The following is a 22,443-nucleotide window of genomic DNA, read 5'->3' on the forward strand; positions in this document are numbered from 1 at the left end:
GCATTGAGCATCTGTCCCCTGGTGGTTAGTGCACATCATAGCGACTGGTCGACCAGTCAACTGTCTGCGCCCTAGTGGTCAGTACATGTCATAGCAAGCAATTGAGCAGCCTTAGCATCTCATTTGCATATTATGCTTTGATTAGTTGAAAGGACGACCAGATGACCAGACACTTAGCATATTAGGCTTTTATTATATAGGATATTCTTTGTAGAAACCTCTCTAAGGGTGGCAGTAAAACATTCAAGAATGTAAGCTCCCTTTATTTGTTGAATAAAGAAGTCTTTACTTGTACAGTTCGATTATTTAAAGTGTCCACCTGGAATTCCTATGGATGTCTTTTGACTATTCAATGAAAGCCTTACTATGAGGTGATGAAGAGTACATGACGGTGGTTAGAAAGCTCCAGGAGTCCTCTCTCAGCACCGCCCCTCTCAGCACCACGCTAACTGCAGGAGAAAGTGGACCACCACGGACAGGCCCGAAGCCACCACCCATGACGCTCCAGACAACAGTGAGGTGTGAGAGGGTCAGCGTTTGAGGGGCTCCCACCAGAGAACCCCAGACCCCAGGCCCAGGCCTATCACCAGTAGAGAGAGCGGGGAGTGGCCACTCCTCCGTCTTCCAGGTAAGTGCTCACAGGTTACACTTCTTCCCCAGAGAGTCTCCCCTGCCCATCTTTCCTGAGGCAGAAACACCCATGTCTGTTTTGTGCTTTCTAGGAAATCGTTTCTTTCTTTTACAGCACTTACTCCAACTGGTAATCATTCTTTTTGTTTAATTGTCTTTTTCCCTTCAGAGCAGGGTCTTTTGTATTTATTTTATTCTCAGTGATGGCATATAGTATAAATGCTCAATAAATATTTTATGGAAGGACAGGAAGGAGGGGGGAAAGAAAGGAGGGAGGGAGAGAGTGAGAGAGGGAGGGAGGGAGAAAAGGAGGGAGGGAGGAGCATGATAAATGACCAGGTAAGGAAGGACCTATGAAGCATAATTTGAAGGTGGCACTTAACTATTAGGAAGGAAGTCAACAGGCATAAATGGGACACACAATTGTATACTCTTTGAAGCCTTGTAGTTGCTGAACACAACTAACTTTCCATAAAGTACTGGATACAAAGTTACAAGGAATGGATTTAGCAGTCCTCATTTGATACTCTTTCAGCAGTGAATAAAGGACATTTAATGACTTCCTATCTGCAGAAGTAACTGTTCAGTACACTCAATCACCTTCATCCTTCCTTCCCGGTTCTATTTTTTCTACCACCAAGAACAAGTCTCTCAGAAGCAATAATGGTACTCGTTGTAGCTGGCACAAAGCAGATGCCCTTTAAGGCCTTAAAGGAAAATACAGACAAGACCAAAAGGATCCCAGATAAACCTGATTGAAGCTCATGCAACATTATTAAAGAACTGTTCAGATGTTTACACAAACATCCGAAGGGAAAAATTAATGTTTTTTAAAAACTGTTTAGAAAAATTTGTCCTAAGAATAAAAGTATAATTTACAAAGAGGTGTCACAAATTCCCTCTGAAGTTCATTTTTAAGCAAGTGAGGGGAGAAATGCATGAAATAATATGTTGGACTTTTCTTTTAATATAACAATCAATACAACAGATTAATTTCCTATTTTGGAATCCCTGATATTCTCTCTTAGGGTTCACTTTACACAAAATATTTGTTCCTCATTAAAGGAATATTTGGAGGTTGTTTCTTATCATAAAAAGCAACAGAGTGTCTTCAATAAGCAGAACACAATCTACAATATAAACAAAATTCATGAGAGAGCACAAAGTTGGAGAGGGAAACGCTGAGGAGATTAGGCCATTTTGAAGGTAGTTCTTCAAGTGACAAATTTAGTAAAACTGCAACTTACTTTCCTAATCTAGATAAATAATCAGTAAAAGATGATATTGCTGCCACTGGGGGGGGGGGGGGAGGTGTGCAAAGTTATTCGCAATATGACTTCACAATAAATAAAATCTTCTACTCCAATACTTTAAATTTGTGGAGTATTTCTCTCTATTTAGTGGTTGTCTTCTTACTCACTTAATAAAAATGTGGACCTCTCTTTCACTGTAGTGTCTTTTAAAAATTAATTAAGGATAGAAAAACAAATGAAACTTGATCACCAACTTACACCATACACAAAAATAAATTCAAACTGGATAAAGGACTTAAATGTAAGACAGGAAACCATAAAAACCTTAGAGCAAATCACAGGCAGCAAAATATGAGACATTTGTCGTAGCAATATATTTACCAATACAGCTCCTAGGGCAATGGAAATTAAGGAGAAAATAAGCAAATGGGACTCATCAAAATAAAAAGCTTTTGGATGGCAAAAGAAACCATCAATAAAACAAGAAGACCCAGTGCATGGGAAAACATATTTGCCAATGTTATCTCTGATAAGGGTTTAATCTCCAACATTTACAGGCAGCTCACACAACTTAACAAAAGGAAGATAAAAAATTCAGTCAAAACATGGAGAAAGGACCTAAACATCACTCCCCTCAAGCGGACATACAGAAGGCCAAGAGAAACATGAAAACACGCTCAAAGTCACTGATCACATAAGAACTGCAAATCAAAACAACGAGATTCAATGCCACTCCGCTCAGAATGGCCGTCATCAGCAAATCAACAAACAATAAGTGCTGGCGAGGATGCGGAGAAACAGGAACCCTCTTGCACTGCTGGTGGGAATGCAGACTGGTGCAGTCACTGTGGAGAACAGTATGAAGTTTCCTCAAAAAGTTAAAAATGGAACTCCCATTTGACCCAGTGATCCCACTTCTAGGACTATACCCAAGAAACCAATCACAAAGAATATATGCACCCCTATATTCATAGCAGCACAATTCACCATAGCTAAGATGTGGAAACAGCCTAAGTGCTAATGAGTGGATTAGAAAACTGTGGTACATCTACACAATGGAATACTATGTGCTACAAAAAAATGTTACCATTGCCACAACCGGTTTTGCTCAGGCAGGGGTGTCGAACTCAATCAGAGAAGGGGCCAAAATCTAAAATCCAGCCTAAATCGCGGGCCGAATGGTTTACTGAACAGTCATAAACTGTCATTGTGATGGAAACGCAGCGGAGTGCAGTGATGACAGCGCAGTGCAGGCCACATTGCAAGGCCTGGCGGGACGGATTTGGCCCTCGGGCCTTGTGTTTGACACATGTGGGATAGAGCATCGGCCTGTGGACTGAAAGATCCCAGGTTCGATTCCGGTCAAGGGCATGTACATTGGTTGCAGGCACATTCCTGGTAGGGGGTGTGCAGGAAGCAGCTGGTTGATGATTCTCTCTCATTGATGTTTCTAGCTATCTATCCCTCTCCCTTCCTCTCTGTGAAAAATCAATAAAATATAAATAAGGAAAAAAAAGTTACTATTTGCAACAGCATGGATGGGTATTGAGAGCATTATGCTAAGCCAGTGGTTGGCAAACTCATTAGTCAACAGAACCAAATATCAACAGTACAACAATTGAAATTTCTTTTCAGAGCCAAATTTTTTAAATTTAAACTTCTTCTGATGCCACTTCTTCAAAATAGACTCGCCCAGGCCGTGGTGTTTTGTGGAAGAGCCACCAGTTGCTTGCGAGCCGCAGTTTGCCGACCATGGCTTTAACCAAATGTCTGTGAAGCATTTTCCCGTGCCTTATCTCATTTGATCCTTCACAGAAGTCCTGGAGTAGGCAGATAGGAGACTCGGTGGGATTCTATTTTCTTTTCATTAGCCAGAGAATGGAGATTTAGAAAGCTTAGAAACTTGACCCAACTGAAAGTAAGTAAGAAATGTTGGACCTTGAAATTGACTTCAGGTTTTCTCACTGTGCAGAATATAGTCAAACACTGCTACAGTTAAAATATTTTACCCTTTGTTCTCCCTGCATGAACTACAATAATAATCTGCTTTGTGTTGATATTTACTGTTGTGTTGCTGAAAGGGAAGGGAAGTTGGGGTGCTTCACTGGGCTGGAAAAAGTTTAGCTAAATCAGAAAGCAGGCCTAATTAATTAAGTTTATCTATCTATATATCTATATCTATATATCTATATCTATATCTATATATAGCTCTCTCTAGCACCAATGACATGTGTGTGTTTTGAAATGTCATTGCTGATCATGAATTTGGTTGATACTTCTATTACAGAAAAGGCCACATAGCGATATTAAAGTATTTCTTCTAAATTAACTTCCTTTCAATGTGCACGAATCCGTAAACCAGGCCACTAGTACATCCATAATAAGTAAATAAAATCTAAAGATGTTGGTGATGACAAATAACTTTTTATAGTGGGTAACTGACAACGTCTTTTCAATGGTTGTCTTAGCTACAGGCAAAAAGTTCTTGACAAGGAAGCCTCCTGTTCTCACTCACTGCAGCAATTACATTTTAACTTAATAAGTATAAACGTATCCAGCGGTCAAGCAGGAATGCATGTATTTAAATAAGCAAAACTGTAACCAATGTTCAATAGATTGCCTTATGGTAGTTTGTGTTAATAGTCAAAGTTCCCAAACTTCTAAAGTATCTCAATACTCAAGTCTTATACTAATGACTTCCTGTTTCCGTCACGCTAGGCAGACAAGATTTAAAATGAGAAAAATAGGCCCAGCCAATGTGGTTCAGTTGTTGAAGCATCATCCTTGACACTGAAAGATCTCGGGTTAGATTTTTCGATCAGGGCACATACTCAGGTTGCCGTTCAATCCCCAGACAGGGTGAGTACAGAAGGCAACAATTGGATATTTTCTCTCAAATAAATTTTTCACTCTCTCTCAATCCCCCCTCTCCCTTCCACTTTCTCTGAAATAAATAAGAACAGAACCTGGAGTGAGACTTTTAAAAACTAGATAAATAAAATGAGAAAAATAATATTTGCACAGAAATCCTTCCTGTTGATTAAATTCAATGGATCATAATAAACTCAATACACATTAGCAGCTGTATTTCATTTACACTCTCAGGCATCCTGCCTATAATCTAACTGTATATTTATGTTAATAATAAAACATGAAAATAAAAATATCAATATTTTAAATTAGTAGCCTATGTAATTTTAAGGTATACTGCTATTAAGTGACAAAAAGGAAAAAATAAATCTTTGCTTACAAAAACTAAGTCATGTGTCCTTCAAAAAAGTGTGTAACAAAGCTACGTAATTATTTCTTTAATGTTTAGTATTAATTACCTGCCAGGTATTACAGGCCAGAAAGGTAATATAGATGCAGATAATAACCACTTCCATTCACGATTTCTTCACATCTTAGGTCAAATAATATTGGTTCATTTAAAAAATATATGGACAAATGATGAAAAAACTTCAAAATATTTTTATTAAAAGTCATTTATTCAACAAATGTGTACTGAATACTTACTATGTCCCAGGCACTGTCCAATATGCTTATACCTCAGTGATATACCAAGGACCTTAGATTCTAAAGAGAGAAATATTCTGAAATAATTCTAAATTTTAAAATCGTTAATTAACTTAAACTGACAATCTGGAAATTGAATGGATTTGCAATTTTTAAGCACCTTCCACCATGATATTCCCATTTATAATGATTTTGTTTCTACATTGGACAACATATTTTTACTTCCTAGTGTGTCAGGCAGAAAATTTTAAAATTTTAAAAACTAAGATCATGCCCTAGCTGGTTTGGCTCAGTGGCTAGAGTGTTGGCCTGTGAACTAAAGGGTCCCAGATTCTATTCTGGTAAAGGGCACATGTGCTGTTGTAGGCTTGATCACTGGTGATGGTTGTGCAGGAGGCAGCCAATTAATGATTCTCATCATTGATATTTCTCATGTTTCTCTCTCTCTCCCTCTCCCTTCCTCTCCGAAATCAATACCAAAAAAAAAGGGGGGGGGGGGTTGGGGGAAGGGAGACAGAGAATTCATCATCCTATATTAGGGGTGTCGAACTCAATCAGAGAAGGGGCCAAAATCTAAAATCCAGCCTAAATCGCGGGCCGAATGGTTTACTGAACAGTCATAAACTGTCATTGTGATGGAAACGCAGCGGAGTGCAGTGATGACAGCGCGGTGCGGGCCACATTGCAAGGCCTGGCGGGACGGATTTGGCCCGTGGGCCTTGTGTTTGACACATGTGTCCTATATAATAAAAGCCGAATATGAAAATAGACCAAATGGTGGAATGACCGGTTGCTATGATACACAATGACCACCAGTGGGCAGATGCTGATCATAGGAGCTGCCCCAGGCCAGCCAAGGTGGGTTGGCCCACAGTGGGAGGCAGGTGGCAGTGGTGGGTGATGAGGCCAGCAAGTGGGTGGTGCCAGGCTGGCCAAGCCAGGTGCCAGCGGGGGCCCTGCTGGTTGCCCCACAGATTGGCCCTGATCACTGGCCAGGCCTAGGAACTCTACCCATGCACAAATTTCATGCATTGGGCCTCTAGTATCATAATGATAACTGTACCTCCGATTGGCATATTACAGCTCATGTTTATTTCATCTCTTTTCATTTAAATAAAGAAACTGAGGGCCAGGAAGTGAGGTATGTGCCCCAAATCAAGATGATAATGAGCAGATGCAGATCTGGGGTCTGAAACTCCAGAGCCACATACCTTTCACTGTGGTTCTCTGACCAAGTTTTGTGAGCCACCCAACGCTCACGAAAGCAAACAAATTCTAAAATTAGAACTTATATTGGAGTTGTCTTTACCCAGCACCCCACACTGGGTCCTGAATTCCATTAATTCATTCCCTCTTCATTCCTGAATCAGGCACAAGTCCAGGCCCAGACAAGGTGCCCAATAACTATTTGTCAGTGGGTTAAATGATCAACTGACCATGGCGCTTTTTCTGGCCTCTTTTGGCCATCACCTTCCTTTAAAATAAAACAAAACAAAAAGGAGAAAGAAGTAGGCTTCCCTGGATATTTATACAGCAAGAGTGAAATTAATGGCACTGATTAGAAAGAAACAAAGAAACATATAATGTTTGTCCTCGAAAACTTAATCTAGTTGGAAGACAGAGTGATTAAATGTGGTTACAAGGAGGGGAAATATCAGCACGATTCATACTTGCTAATGGGAGAAGAAATGAGGAAGCCCTCAAAAAAATAAAGAATTGTTCAAAAAGGCTTTCAAGGAGAAACAAGGTCTTCGGAAATTTGGGGAAGAATGACGAACTTCCTTTGGCAAAGTTGATACCGTAAGTAAACCTTAGGCAGTTTCCCAAAGTGTGGGAGATAAGATGGTCTCAGGTCCAGACACACAGACTCCACGGTAAATAGCCATGGAATCGCACGAGGAGAAAGGCCCTTTCACATCTTTCATCCCGGGAAAAGTCCCTGTTTGATGCTAATATGTCTTCAATCTCTTAACAATTGCCCTTTGTAACAAAAAAAGCTCAGACCTCAGGCCCTTCCAGACAATACACCTAGTAAGAATCTAATGATTTTCTTCCAATTCTATTATATTTATTTTACTTCCATTTGTGGTGTCCATTTATTATAACATCTCCATTGAAATATACTTTAGGTCCTGGCCGGGTAGCGCAGTTGGTTAGAGCAGTGGTCTGCAAGCTTGGTTTGCCGCTCTGTTGACTAATGAGTTTGCCACCACTGCATAAGGCATTATTATCCTTACCCAGAAGTTTTGACTTCAGGTTAAAGACATTAGTACATTAGTAAAATGTTTTTTAAGTGTTTTTTCCTAGCAGTGGTCAGCAAACTCATTAGTCAACAGAGTAGCAAACTGCGTCTGGCAAGCAGCATGTGACTTGCGAGCCGCAGTTTGCCGACCACTGGGTTAGAGCATCATCCACATACACTAAAGTTGTGGGCTCGATCCCGTCAGGTTTTAAAAAATGAATAAAGTACATCGTACATCTTTAACTTTTGAAGGGGGAAAAGTCATGAAGTTAGCATGAGAATGCCTAAATCTGGAAACACTGGCGGAGAGAAACAAGTAGCCAGCATCCTGCAGCGGAGACAGGCGAAAGGAGCCCACAGACAGTGGCCCCTCTGCTTCAGTGAGAAGGTAACAGACACAGAGAATTTCAGTCTGAAACTTTGCCGGGTTCTGAAATCAGAGCCCAGCAGGCCTGGCCTAACGGCTCCCTCGCAGAGGGAAATGAGCAGAATGCTCAGACACGTCTCCACACGGGAAGAGGGGGGCCTGGCCCAGCGGGCTGAGAACATCACATGGAGCAAATGTCGGGCGTGCTGGATGCTGACACTTCAATACTAGTGTGATAGCACAAGGCCCTCTCCTCTCGGGCCGTGGTCCCTTCTCCTGGGGCATAAATAGAGCTTACAGTCCAGTTCTGCTTGGGTTTGGTTTTTCCTCCTCTCCTAAGGAAGTAGAAATGAGTGGCCTAGGACAGAGACCCAGCTGTGTACTCTGTTCACACACTAATGGAGCCAACTTTGTAAGCTTCAGGGTCCATGTACAGGTTTGTGTGGCACGTAAGGAAATCCAAACACAAAGCTATGGGCAAGCTGTATACCCTGACCGGTGAAGAGCTCTGTGTGCCCAGTTGTTGCCTGTGGGAGGGGGTGCTTGTGATAGCACAAGGACAGGAATTTTCTGAGACTCTCACAGAAGAATGAGTGGCATTATTAGCATGGAATTACATCTCTAAGTTTCCAAGGTCCTTTCATCTCACCAAGGTGACTTGAGCAGAGGTAGGATAAAAGCCCAGAGTTTCCGTTCCATCACTGCACAGTCCGGTCTAGCACCAGGCTACCTCCACTGTGTTTCCAGCTACAGTCCATCAGTCCATCGCGTGAGGGCCCTGCATGGCTGTAGGCCACGTGGCTTCTAGGGACACGGAAAACCAGCAAATGCAAGGAAGCAGGAGCGAATCAGGGACAAAAGGGAACCAGAAAGCTAGGCCTCCTTTGTCCTGGGATTATATATCCCCCGTTTTCACATGCTTACAGGGCTCTGCCCTGCTGACCAGTGAGTGATCTCTGTTCAGGTTAGACTGACAAGCACCTCTCCTGTGTCACCCCGACTTCACTGCGCATGCATCGTCTCCCCTTTTGTTGGACCCTTTACCCCAGTGCTCTACAGTGGCTCCTGGGGAGGGTGAGGTTGCAGTTTCCTGGTGAAGCTTCCCAGATGACCATGCTTATAATGTGTGACCTCCCCTTTGCTTCTTCCTAGTAATATTAATGTTAACTAGCTAATTACAGCAGTAACATAACCTGAATATATTTTAATGTAAATTTCTTAAAATTTCATTTTAAAGATCTAAAGTCCCCTCATTTTACCATTCCACATTATGTTTTATGACCCTTAAACCCAAATTAATATTAAATGATCAATCATGTTATGTAAAAGTATGTTTAAAACATGTACATGTTCTAGTTCACTGGCATTTTAAACTTTGGTTTATTAAATATGTAATTATAGTTTTAATCTGATAATTTCAGAAAAATACTTTTTTTGCCTTGGGGAAATGGAAAAGACTTATTAATGCAATGAGCATGGCTGTTCATCAGACACATAAGAAAACTACTGCTAGGATAGGCGGCTTTAGGATAGAAAGTCAGAGGTAGGCAGAATGGAGACTCACAGTCAAGGAGAAAAATAGAAACCGGTGGTCAACACCAAGGAAATCAGCTAGCACACTTGCAAGAGGAATGGCTGACCTCCTGAATCAAGAGAAGGTCCGCTGTGTAAGACAAGAACATGCCATTGCTCACAGTCACTAACCTGGGGCCTTTTCATCAGCCCCTAACACTTTAAAGCAATGACTCCCACCTGGGGATGACTTTGTCCCCAGGGCATATTTGACAAAGTCTGGACACACTTGGTTGTAAGTGGGGGGAGGGAAGGGGAGGGGGGGAAGGGCGGGCGCAGCGGGGAGGCGCAGTGCTACTGGCATCTAGTAAGCAAAGGAAAGGGATGTTGCTAAACTGCTATGCTGGGGACCATCCCATCAACAGACAATATCCAACCACAAATGGCCTGTGAATATCGCAGGCATAGGATTGCTGAAACCCAGGCAGTGCCTCCAGCAACAGATTCAGTTTCTCAGAAACACCAGGCTGCTGGCCAGACTGGGAGAGAAAGAGAGAGGCAAGTCCTGATCAAAAGCTGCCACAGAGGCAATGGATCAGTCCCTGCTTCTCCCTTCAGGCCTCTCTCTGGCCCTCATTTGCAGCCCCCTCAGCAGTTAGTGCTAGGGCACCATGCCTGCAGCGGAAGCAGTCAGCAGTGGTTGCCATGGTTTTTATATATTAGAACATTCCAGGCGTCTTCAAACTATGGCCCATGGGCCACATGCGGCCCACAGAGGAGTCTGATCCGGCCCGCCAGGTTTTTTGGGCAGTGAGCGCAGCCAAGGTGTTACAGTAGGAATTAGTAGTTCATATAGTCCGGCCCTCCAGCTCTCTGAGGGACTGTGATCTGGCCCCCACTCTAAAAAGTTTGAGGACCCCTGATTCATCCTAATATATAATATACTAATATATAAAGTGTTTTTATATGTTAAGATATGTAATATCCTAATATATAATGGACTTTATATATTAGGATAACATTCATACATAAGTATATCTCACGTTGCACCCTATAGTCAAACTACAAATGTTACTTTAGATTTTGCCTTGATTTATATACTTGTGATGTAAAAATAATATTTCTGCTGGTAAGAGCAATGAAAATAATTTTTGTAATAAATGGTACATTGTATAGATGCTGAAAACTTCTGTTTAATACTAAACCCATAAAATTATCTAAATTATCTGCAGATAATTTAGATAATTTTATGGGTTTAGTATTAAACTCCTTTTCCATTTTAGGGCATCTACTTACTACAGTAATACACATATACAGATGTGGTATCATTTCTGAGACATAAATGCTAAACAGAAGTTTTCAGTATCTATACAATAAAAAGTTACCAAGTTCAAAAAAAAAGATCTGTACATGTATGTTCACAAAACCATAAAGCAATAATGTTCACAGCAATCATGTCCTACAATGCAAAAGTGTAGGAACCCAAATGCCCATCAAGAGTAGAAGAGATAAGCCCGGCTGGTGTGGCTCAGTGTTGAGCATAGAACCATAAACCAAGAGGTCACCTGTTTGATTCCAGTGACAGCACATGCCCGGGTTGTGAGCTCAATCCCAAGTCTGGGGCATGCAGGAGGCAGTCAATGGATGATTCTCTCATCATTGATGTTTCTATCTCTCCAACTCTCTCCCTTCTTCTCTGTCTCAAATCAATATAAACATTTTTTTTTTCAGTAGCAGAGATAAACACTGTATATACTCATACAATGGAATATTCCACAGGAATAAATTATTGCCACATACAACAGAGATAACTTTCACATATGTAATGTTGAGAATCCAGATGTGAGAATACACGCTGTATAATTCCATTTGTATAAAACAAAAACAAAACAAAAAACAAAAAAAAAACCACCGGACATTGTTAGTCTATCGTGTTAGAAGTCAGAATGGTGATTATACATGAGGTAAGGGTTGCCTAGTAGAAGGCATAGGGGTGCTGATAACTTGGTAAAGATGCATCATGTCTATGCTTTTCTATAGGGTTGCTATACTTATTTAAAAAAATTTTTTTTTAATTTACCAATTCTTCAAAATTATTGCTTAACAAATCTACTGCATTTTCTAAAAAAAAAACCCAAAAAAACAAAAAACAACCTGTGATCCCAACTAGGTGTCTCTTTCTCCCCTAACTTCCAATAATATAATTTTAACCTTAAAATTACCTTGCAGCTTTTTGTACATTTACCAAAGTCTATTGTTATACCACCAAGCAAAAGGACCAGTATTTCCTTTATAATTTCCCATAACACACTGTATCATAATAGCTAAACAATAAACATTTATGGAATTTAAATGACATATATTGCCCTTTCAAAGCAAGCCCACATTTCTGAGTGTGCTGAGTAAATGTTGTCATTCCCTTTTTTATTATAATTATAATTTTATTTATATTTATATACATTATAATTCACCTTTCTTGGCATGCAGTTCTGTAAGTTATGAAATACCTATCCTGTTTCCCCGAAAATAAGACAGTGTCTTATATTAATTTTTGCTCCCAAAGATGCACTAGGTCTTATTTTCAGGGGATGTTGTATTTTTCCATGAAGAATACGGTACACATTTATTGTTAAATGAAAATAAAGAAAATTTATTGCTTGTATATGGTAAGGTAGTATGGTAGTTGTCAACACAAACCAGACAAACTGTGAATCCTACAGTATCAAGAATTTACTCAATTTATTCAATGACAATCATGTCATCATCTTCTGAACATCATCATAACAATCCAATTCCTGAATTTCCTGGTGAATTTCTTGTGACTCCATTTCTTTCAGAATCAGTGGACCAAATCTCTCATGTTTAGTCTAGGGGGGCCTTATCTTCGGGGGGCTGCTTTATATTTCACTCAGAAGGAAACCTATAAGTAGGTCTTATTTTCGGAGGATGTCTTATTTTCGGGGAAACACGGTAGATTCATGTAACCACCTCCACAATCGAGTACATACAGTCCCATCTGCTCACACTACCCCCTGAACTGTGCCTCGCAGTCAAAGTGTCAGTCATCCTCAACTCCTAAAAACACCTTGACACCCCACACTGTCTATAGTTTTGTCTTTCCCAGAATGTCATCCACAAAAAATCCTTCGGCTGCAAGTGTCAGCAGCCCGCCCCTCTAGTTACTGGCTCGCCTTCCCTGCAGGGAGGAAGCACAGCCGGTCTGTCCTACCAGTGGAAGGACATTTGGATGGTTTCCAGGTTTTAGTGATTGTGAATTAAGCTGCTATCCAGTTTTAAGATTTTTTTTAAAGGAATACTTGGAAGTAACTTACATTAGTTTTTATTGGTGATTTTTAAAAAATGTTTATGGACTGCCCTAGCTGGTTTGGCTCAATGGATAGAGTGTTGGCCTTCCGACTGAAGGGTACCAGGTTAAATTCCAGCCAAGGGCACATGCCTGAGTTGTGGGCTCGATCCCCACTAGGGGGCATGCAGGAGGCAGCCAATCAATAGTTCTCTCTCATCATTGATGTTTCTATCTCTCTCCCTCTCTCCCTTCCTCTCTAAAATCAATAAAATATATATATATATATTTTTTTTTAAATGGTATGGAATGATGATGGGAAAAGTAAGAGTAGACTAGAACCCTTTTCTAAGGCTGCTTCTGGCCCATGGGCCCTCTGACCACATAGCTGTAATGATGCACATCAGGATCCGGCCCAGCTCTGCCCAGTGCCGCGTACACAGGAGTACACCCACCAGCCACTGCCTTTCAGCTGGCCTCCCACGATGTCCAGAGGGGATGGCCAGTGACAGGCAAGGAAGGTTAGCTCCAGGACTGCAGAGGTGGCTACAGCTGCATTTTTTTCTGTTGATTTAAACACAAAAAAACGTATGTCCAGACCCTGAGGGGCACAGTGCCCACATCACAAAATTTCCATTAGCTGGCGTTCCAGGTGTCCGTCTGTGAAGTGACTGCGTGGTGGGGTCAGGCCAAGGGGAAAGAAAATGCCCAGGAACATTTCAGGGAGGACCTGAAGCTGTCCCTCCTCCCGGGGCTAGAGACAGCGTGTTGCTTCCAGGCTTCCTTAAAACTCATATGTTACTATCTGTGTAGCTGTCACCAGGAAATTCATGACAACCTCCTTCTCCAGCCATTTAAAAGTTCTTAAGTTAGTAATATCAATAACTAATTAGAGCAGGTATGCTGTGTTTCAATCCTCAATAGCAACTCTAACTTAAAGACTGTTTAGATGTCCCCACTACCAATGAGGGGAAAGAGGCTTGGATAGATCCCATCACTTGCTGAAGGGTTTGCAGAGGAGGAATTCAGTTCAAGGACCAGTCATGTTTTTAACGCAGACGCTATACCACCGCAAGCTCTACTAGTATTCATTCATTCATCCAGACACTCAAAGACAATTATATTGTTCCTGGGGTCCCAGTGCACGAAATTCATGCACAGGGGTGTGTGTCCCTCAGCCCAACCTGCACCCTCCAATCTGAGACCCCTCAAGGGATGTCTGACTGTCCTACCAGGATCGGGCTTAAACAGGTAGTCAGTCATCCCTCTCACAATCCAGGACTGCTGGCTCCCAACTGCTTGCCTGCCTGCCTTCCTGATTTCCCCTAACCGCTTCTGCCTGCCATCCTAATCACACCCTACCCACTCCCCTGCCATCCTGATTGATGCCTAACTGCTCTCCTGCCAGCTTGTTTGCCCCTAACTGCCCTCCCCTACAGGTCTGGTCACCCCTAACTGTCTTCCTCTGCAGGCTTGATCACCCACAACTGCCCTCCCTTGCAGGCCTGGTCCCTCCCAACTGCCCTCCCTTGCTGGCCATCTTATGGTGGCCATTTTGTGTCCACATGGGGGCAGCAGCCATCTTTGACCACATGGGGGCAGTCATCTTGTGTGTTGAAGTGATGGTCAATTTGCATATTACTCTTTTATTAAATAGGATAGAGGACTGGTTCATGGGTGGGGGCTGGCTGGTTTTCCCTGAACGGTGTCCCAGATCAGGGTGGGGGTTCCCTTGGGGCATGAGGAAGCTTAAGCAAGAATTCTGTGGTGGTTTGCAGGCCAGCCCTACCCCCTGGTGACCCAAGCGGAGGTCCTGATAGCTGGGATTTATTTATCTTCCATAATTGAAACTTTGTAACCTTGAGCGGAACCAAGCCTCTGTGGCTGCAGCTATTTTTGTCGGCATTTAGTTGTCTTCTATAATTGAAACTTTGTAGCGGCGGCCAAGGCAGGCCAGGGCTGCGGTAGCTTGGTTTCCTCCATGGCTGGGGGCAACCCAAGCCTCCTGCTCTCTCCAGCTGTGTGGCTGTCGCCATTTTTGTTGGGATTTATTTATCTTCTATATTTGAAACTTTGTAGCCTTGAGTGGAGGCCTGGGCCTGCCAGGGTGTACAGAAAGCTTGGCTTCCTCCATTGCCAGGGAAACCCAAGTCCCCAGCTTGCTCCATGACCACAGCTATCTTGGTTGTGTTAATTTGCATACTCACTCCTGATTGGCTGGTGGGTATGGCTTGTGGGTGTAGTGGAGTGGTAGTTGGTTTGCATATTACTCTTTTATTAGATAAGATATCCATCCAAGCAAGTCAACTGAATAAACTATGCCCCACCCCTCCAGGCCTCATTACTTGGGGGTGGGAGGACCCCATAATAATATCTTAACCTTTTTGGTCAAATACCTTCCTGTGACTCGTATGAAACCTACAGTGTCTCTGGAAAAAAATTCACCCAGGCAAAGACACACAAAACTCAACTGATTACTTGGGCCATAGCCTATCTAAAGAGCAAAGGGGAGTGAAGTAGGAAAATGGGTGGCATGTTAGTGCAATATTCCAGGCAAGTTCCTTTTAGAAAGGCTGTGATAAGAATGAGATCTGAGCCCAATTACTCAACCCCACCAAGATAGTTTCCTCAAATACAGTCGGGGAGAAGAGCCCCCATCATAGGCTGCTGTGACCATGGAATAATGCGTGGTGTGCACCGGGCCCCAACCCTGACATGGTCTGGCATTCCATGCACTACAGCATCATCAACAACATCACCAGCACCGTCACCACCACGTTCTACCAAGGCCACTCCTCCATAGCCGCAGCACACTGAGCTTCTGGGTCTGTTTGGGCCCACGTGCTACCTTCTCAGGCACAAGCTACTATAGAAAGATCTTTGCCCAAAAAAGCCCCAGTGCAAAAGCCACCTCTCTAACTACTGTCCTTGTAGACTACTTGTAAATTCAGACCCATTACTTGTTCTCATTAATCATATAAAAGTACAAAGAGTACTCTAGAAAAGGGAAGAACATATTGTGGGTTTGGTTTGGTGTTCAACATCATCAGTGTCCACTCTTCTCAAGTGAGAACAGTGACCATTCTCAAGAGCTAGAGAGATGTTGCATGTTATCATCATTACTATCATGTCCATAGCAAGAGACGGGGGGAAAGTCTGGGAACATCAAGTCTTACAAAGCCTCTCTGCCCCCAGCCCATCTCTGTCACCACTCCTGGAATGGTATACTCTGTAGAAAAGAGAGATGGTACTATCAATATATACTCTCCCCAATTCTTAATTACTGTGTTTTCAGTAACATTTTATTTTACATTCTTCATGTGGTCCAGGAGTTAACATAAAGAAATATGCTGGAATCCCCCATGAGTGCACAAGGAAATGAGTGCAGAACACGTTGTTTTCATTCCTCAGCCATGGCAATAGACGGAACATTCATGAAACCCTTCTTCTTAAAAATGTTCCATGGCCAAGCAATATTTGCCAGTGACACTGCCATAGAGTCAGCACTGGAAAAATAAAGTCATGAGGAACACAATCATTCTCATCTTCCCCAGAAAGCTGGCCAGGGTATCTGCTTCCCCTGCCATCTAAGCTGACACCACCTACAACATCCACAATGTCCCCTCACTTTAAAGCACACAAATCAGAGGAAAAGTTGGGATTCCAATGATCTACTCTGAGCCCAAGAGACTGTAACAAATTCACCAAGCTTTCATTAGTTCTACATTTGTTCCCCTGAAAAAGCATAGTAATAAATGAATCCATGCCATGGAAAATGAAAATATCAGTAGAACAGCCAATTGTGCTAAAACAAAAAGTAGCAGCAAGGTTCATCAGTTGGGGACAGGAGGAAGGAATGAGGCTGACAGAGATAATGTTGCTAGCACATCAGCACATCGTTAAGTGTGAAGGCGATGGAAAGGACTGATAGGCTGTGCAGCATGTGGAATGTGACTATGGCAGTTAGAAAATGCCTGTCTCACCAGAATCAAAACAAGGATGCACGCGAGGACAGGGTTCCCAAATGGCTCTCAGAAAACCTAATAAATCCTCAAGCACCTGAAGCAAAGCAGTCTGAGGTTTACACAAGGAAACTAAAAAAGTGTGAGTCACTAAGCAGCTTTTCCTGCTTCTAAAACCTGTCATGTGTGAAAGACACTTATTTCGACTGAAAGGATCATCACTTATGCCACCAACAGAGCTCACTTAGCCTCAGTGGGTCCTTGCATATTTCTGTTTCCATGCTTGCTAGTTATTCTTTCTTGTAAGCAACACACTCCAAGGGTTAAGAACACAACCCCTGCACTCAAACTATCTGGTCTTGCCACTTATTAGCTCTAAGCCTCCATTTCCCACCTGAAAATGAGGATGATAACTAAATGAATTAAAGCAAATAAGACATTATATATGGCCTGGACACCACCTCACTTTTCCATCTTCTCTAGTCCCAGTGTCTTTCTTGAGAAGGAAACAAGCAGAACACATACCTTCCCAGCGTGACCGCGCATGGCTCTAGGAGAGTTGCAAATGTGTGCATGCTCTGGTTGAGTTGCACTTTAACAAATTGTATTAAGTTCCTACTATGAATCCATAGCTGCTATGCTAGAAGTTAGATAACAACAAAGACACAGACACTGCCTGAAATAAAGGCCCTTATTTCTTTCTGGAGGGTGACCAATATTTAGCTGAATTTGGGGAACTACCCCTCATTGATTAGACTGATGCCTTCAAGGTGAAACCTTCATAGAACCCCAGATCCCTTTCCTGAATCATAACTACCGCCAATTATGCACTTAATGTGTCTTGCTCAGCATGAGAATCTGGAGTCACTGTTCACAGGCTCCAGAACTGGTCACGGTCACCGCCATCAGCTCTGTCGTTAATTCCGAGCGCTGAACGGTGCCCCTGTGACCTCTGTGGTTGGCAAATAACCTCTAAAGGGGTTTGTGGTGTCCTAATCCTCTCTCTTAGAACTGAATAAACTACTCCAGCTGTCTTAGCTTTTCAGTTCTTAATGCAATACTATGGAAAGTAACCAATCTTAGGTAAAAAACAACATTTTCTCAGTGTCTATAAAAAAATTACAAAAAAGAAAAAAGAATTGCAGAGCTGTTAATGGAACTAGACTCAAGTAGACTCTAAAATAGGTCAGAGGAAGAGCTGAAATCGCTTAAACTCTTGCCAGGCCAAAAATACAATGATGGGAGGGAGGGAACTCACTCTCTTATTTTTATTTATTCTTACTTTGTTTCTTCTCAAAAGATTATGGAAAAGTACACAACATCCCAAGATGAAACAAGAGAAATTTAATTTGTGTGGGTGAAGAACATAGGATGAAAAAAATAGAATTCACGAAAAACTAATAAAATGACCTTAGGAATAAGATTAGCACACAAATTGCAAGTAAGCATCATCAGGTATTTTAGAGGTGAGTTGCAAATTGCTTTCCCAGCCGGGGCACAGAGTCCAATGTCTGTCTACCAAGATGGGCAGTTAAAGGAGTAAAACAAATTGAAAACTGTCTGTTCTATTTTAAGAAAAATGGCATTACTTTATTGGATCCCATGGTTACCATGGAGACATGTGAGCCCAATGTTGCCAGATCTGATTTTTCAAGAGATGCTGGAAATTCAAACACAGTTGTGTACAATCTTCTCATTTGTTAACGTTGATAAACTAGTTTTTCTTTTGGTTAAAAAAGAAAAAGAAAAAAGTGTGGGTTAAAAAAACATGCCTGCAGCCATAAAGAGGAAGAAGACATGATCAGTTTCATGACTAACTATATCCATAAAACACAAACCCAAAGATGTGTAGAAGTACAGTCATTTGTGTTATTGAAACCAGAGAGACCCTTCTCCCACGTCTTCCCCAAGGCAGGCACCGTACACTCAGGTCCACGGCTCTATCTTATAAGGCTCTCAACAAGGCTATGGCACAACACTGAGCATAAGTTGGTAAAAATAACTCCGGGGTGGTTGCAAATTCTCAGATACAATGGTGTCTGCAGGTCTACATTATTTTAGGTATTGATTTTATAGATTTCCCTTAACTACTTTTTAAGCAATGTCCCCTTCTGACAAATGTAAAATACACATTTCTTTAATGTTATTTCACAAATCAAAGCCAAAGCTACCATAGTAAACTAGAGGCCCGATGCACGAAATTTGTGAAGAGTAGGCCTTCCTTCCCCCGGCTGCTGGTTCCAGCTTCCCTCTGACATCCGGGACCCAGACCCCCCTCCAGCCGCCGGGCTTCCCTCTGCTGTGGCAGGCACCCAGGACCTGGGTTTCCTTCACAGCCCAAGCTTTGTCTGGAAGGTCGTCCAGAAGGACATCCAGAATGACGTCTAATCAGCATATTGCGGTTTATCATAGATGATTTTTCAAATGGCATTATTTTCCTTCTCATTGCTTAAGTGTTCAGACAATGAAGGAACCTCTATTCTTCAGACTGCAATCCATAAATATTGGTTTTTTACTGTAGCATTTGTTAAGAACCACGTTCAAGGTTAGATTCTCTGATAAGGACCTGGAGTGACCTATTCTAGGGGCCATTAAATTCAAGGCCACTGACTTTCCTGGGCAATCCCCTTGCCATTGAGACTGAGACTGTGAATGCCTCCAGTCACTGGCTAAGGAGGCTACACAGGTAAGACTAAGTGTCCCACAAAAAGAGCCTTGGTCTGGACCCCGCTGGTTTGGCTCAATGGATAGGACACCAGCTGTGAACCAAAGAGTTCCAATCCGATTCTGGTGAACGTCAGGTACCTCAGTTGCAGGCTCTGCCCGGGCATGGTAGGGGCACATGCGGGAGGCAACCAATCAATGTGTTTCTCTCACATCCATGTTTCTCTCTGTCTCTCCCTCTCTATTCCACTCTCTCTAAAAATCAATGGAAAAATATCCTTGGGTGAGGATTAACAAAACAAAGAGAGAGTTTTGTTCTGTATCTGTTTCGGCCAAAAAGAAAAGGATGACCAAATTCTTTGCCACACAGCGAAGCTGTGGAAACCCTGGGGTGGCTGCAGGGAGGTGGGACTCCTGGCTCCTGACAAACCCCAGAGCCAGTGGAGCTTTATTTCATTTATCTCATATGCACTCAGTTCTGCTACCACCTTGTTTTGAAAATTCAAATTTGCTCAAATTCAAATACATCAGGAAACAATTTAAAAGTAACCCAGATGAATTTCTGGATTGCTTATGCACAATATTATCTGCAAGAAACACCAGGTGAACACAGAATACTGCACCGGCTAAATCTAGCAGTGGAGAAGACACGAAAAGCACATGCCTGAAACACCCGTGAGCTGCCTCAGTTTCCTATGCATGTCATGCACTACACCAGCCACATCTAGTGCTCCAGCTTCCTGTCATTCACAGATCTACCTTGTCTTCCTCTTCACCATAATGTACAATCTGCAATCCTTCCTGCAGCCACTTCCACAGCAAACGAAGACCAGGTTTACTGTTATATTTATATATTGCTTAACCATTTATCAAGTGTAACACTGTCTACTGTTTTTACTAGATTCCTATCTTTTCTTTGTTAATGTCACTGAGGAAGTTCATGAGCACTGCTTCCCTAACCCCCTTTTCCCTGTGGACGGCGGTGCCTGCTGCCTGATCCCGCAGAGCTTGGGGATTGTTTAGAAAGGCATATGCTATGCTGTGGCAGAACTGAGTACACTGAGATTCAATATAAAATATTATTTGAAAAAATTAATTTCGTCAATCTGTAAGTTATACTCAAAGCCACCACACTGCTCAACTCCAGGGGACACCATTCACATCATATTTTATGTACATAATTTTTATTATAAATTTATTAACTCGGCATTTAGCAAATAGTTATGTGAAGCCTAATATGTATCAGAAAAGTACTGTTCCAAAGCATGCATTTGCTCATTTTGAAAAATTAAAGGAAAGTAAAAATGTGTAAAAAAATAAAAATGTCATTTTAACATGCAAACATTTTGATTTTTTCCTAACAGACTTTTCTCTTTGCATGGAACAGTGCTATCTTGGCTATGTGCAGAATTGGCCTGACCTATTTATCTTAACTTTGCTTTACAACGGACCTTCCACTTCTAAATCAAATATGCTTACTCTTCTTTTAAAAAAATAAAATAAAGAAAAGAAAAGAAAAGAAAAGAAAAGAAAAGAAGGAAGGAAGGAAGGAAGGAAGGAAGGAAGGAAGCACTCAACCCCAAATTGACTCCCTGTTTTAACATTAACTAAGCATACCCTGTCTGCCCAGCACCATGCTCTAGGATGTAGGAATTATAGTACTTAGCAGGCTGGGTTTAACCACCAAGATAATCACTTAAATTTCCCAATTTTAGAATAGTTGCAATATTTCTTGCCCTTAAGAATAATTACTATTTTTATTTTAAATCTAGTTCTAAGATTTGTTAAAAATATAAATTATATAAATGGCACATTGGGAAAAGAAAGTGGACATGTATTAGTCCCCTGCAATTACAGCTTAAAGAATTGCATTCTGCCTTTTATCTGTCACCTCTTCAAATACTGTACCACCAGAATTAACTATCTAATACAGGCTGTATTTGAATACTTCTAAGTAGTAAATACATGCATTAAAGTTTTGTGAAGAAGGGCTACTAATTTTCCTTCTTTATTTCTTCCAACAAGGTTATTTGAAGACTAGAGGCCAAGTGCACAAAATTTATGCATGGGGAATGCACCTCAGGACTGCTCACCTGCCTGACTGCCTGATTGGCCCTAACCATTCTGCCTGGCCACCTCATCACCCCTAACCACCTGCCTGCCTGCCTGATCACCCCTAATCTGTCTCATTTGCATTTTCTCACCACTCTGCCTACTGTCTGATCGCCCCTTATTTCTTCCTGCCTATTCGCCCCTAATTACTCTGCCTGCCTGATCACCTCTAACTGCTTTGCCTGCCTGCCTGATAACCCCTAACCACCTTTGCCTTGGCCTCCGCTGCTATGGCTTCATCAGGAAGGACATCTGGCTGTTGGCCTAATTAACATATTACACTTTTATTATTATAGATTTGACTTTTGTGGGAATATTGAATTTAAGAGTATAGTAAATTTTATATAAGATATAAATAAATATAAATACAGATACACACATATCTATGTATGTATCAAAAACTAGGCTCAAATATAGATAGTTTTGAATTGTCTCTCCTACAAAATATGAACTATGTCATTGTGTCTACTAGTAAGGTAAATTCTCAACAAGCAAAAAGCCAGTTGGAGTAAGTAAATAGCTATTTGGTATTTCATCCTCTCTGGCCCTTTGATGCGATGCTGAGAAACACTAAGAAACAGGAGCCACAGGACAGAAACAAAAGAGGCAAATTGACCACACACACCTGCTGTGCCATCAGCTCTGCCAATACCCTCTCCCCACAGCATCCTGGGAGGCTTTGTGGAGAAGGGGCAAAGTGACCCAGGAACTTGTCTGGCAAGGCCCCTCTCCCACAGAGCCCTGTCGGCAGGAGGCCTGGGGGCTGCCCACAGAAGGTCTGTGTTCACTGTCAGCCGGAAATACACCTCTTTGTAGCCTCATGTTTCATCTTGCATTCAACTCCATCACATAACCCTGCTTCTATCAGCAGCAGAAAGTTC

General features: G+C 41.9%; 1 protein-coding gene and 1 pseudogene across 9 annotated transcripts in view; one reads left to right on the forward strand and one right to left on the reverse strand.

The window, feature by feature from the left end:
• Positions 1-22,443, reverse strand: part of MITF (melanocyte inducing transcription factor) — a 216,539-nt gene that overhangs the window by 95,163 nt on the left and 98,933 nt on the right. The gene's annotated exons all lie outside the window — the stretch shown is intronic.
• Positions 7,916-22,443, forward strand: part of LOC118714999 — a 63,830-nt pseudogene continuing 49,302 nt past the window's right edge.

Source organism: Pipistrellus kuhlii, unplaced genomic scaffold (genome assembly GCF_014108245.1).
Source record: "Pipistrellus kuhlii isolate mPipKuh1 unplaced genomic scaffold, mPipKuh1.p scaffold_m20_p_11, whole genome shotgun sequence".
Lineage (NCBI taxonomy): Eukaryota > Metazoa > Chordata > Mammalia > Chiroptera > Vespertilionidae > Pipistrellus > Pipistrellus kuhlii.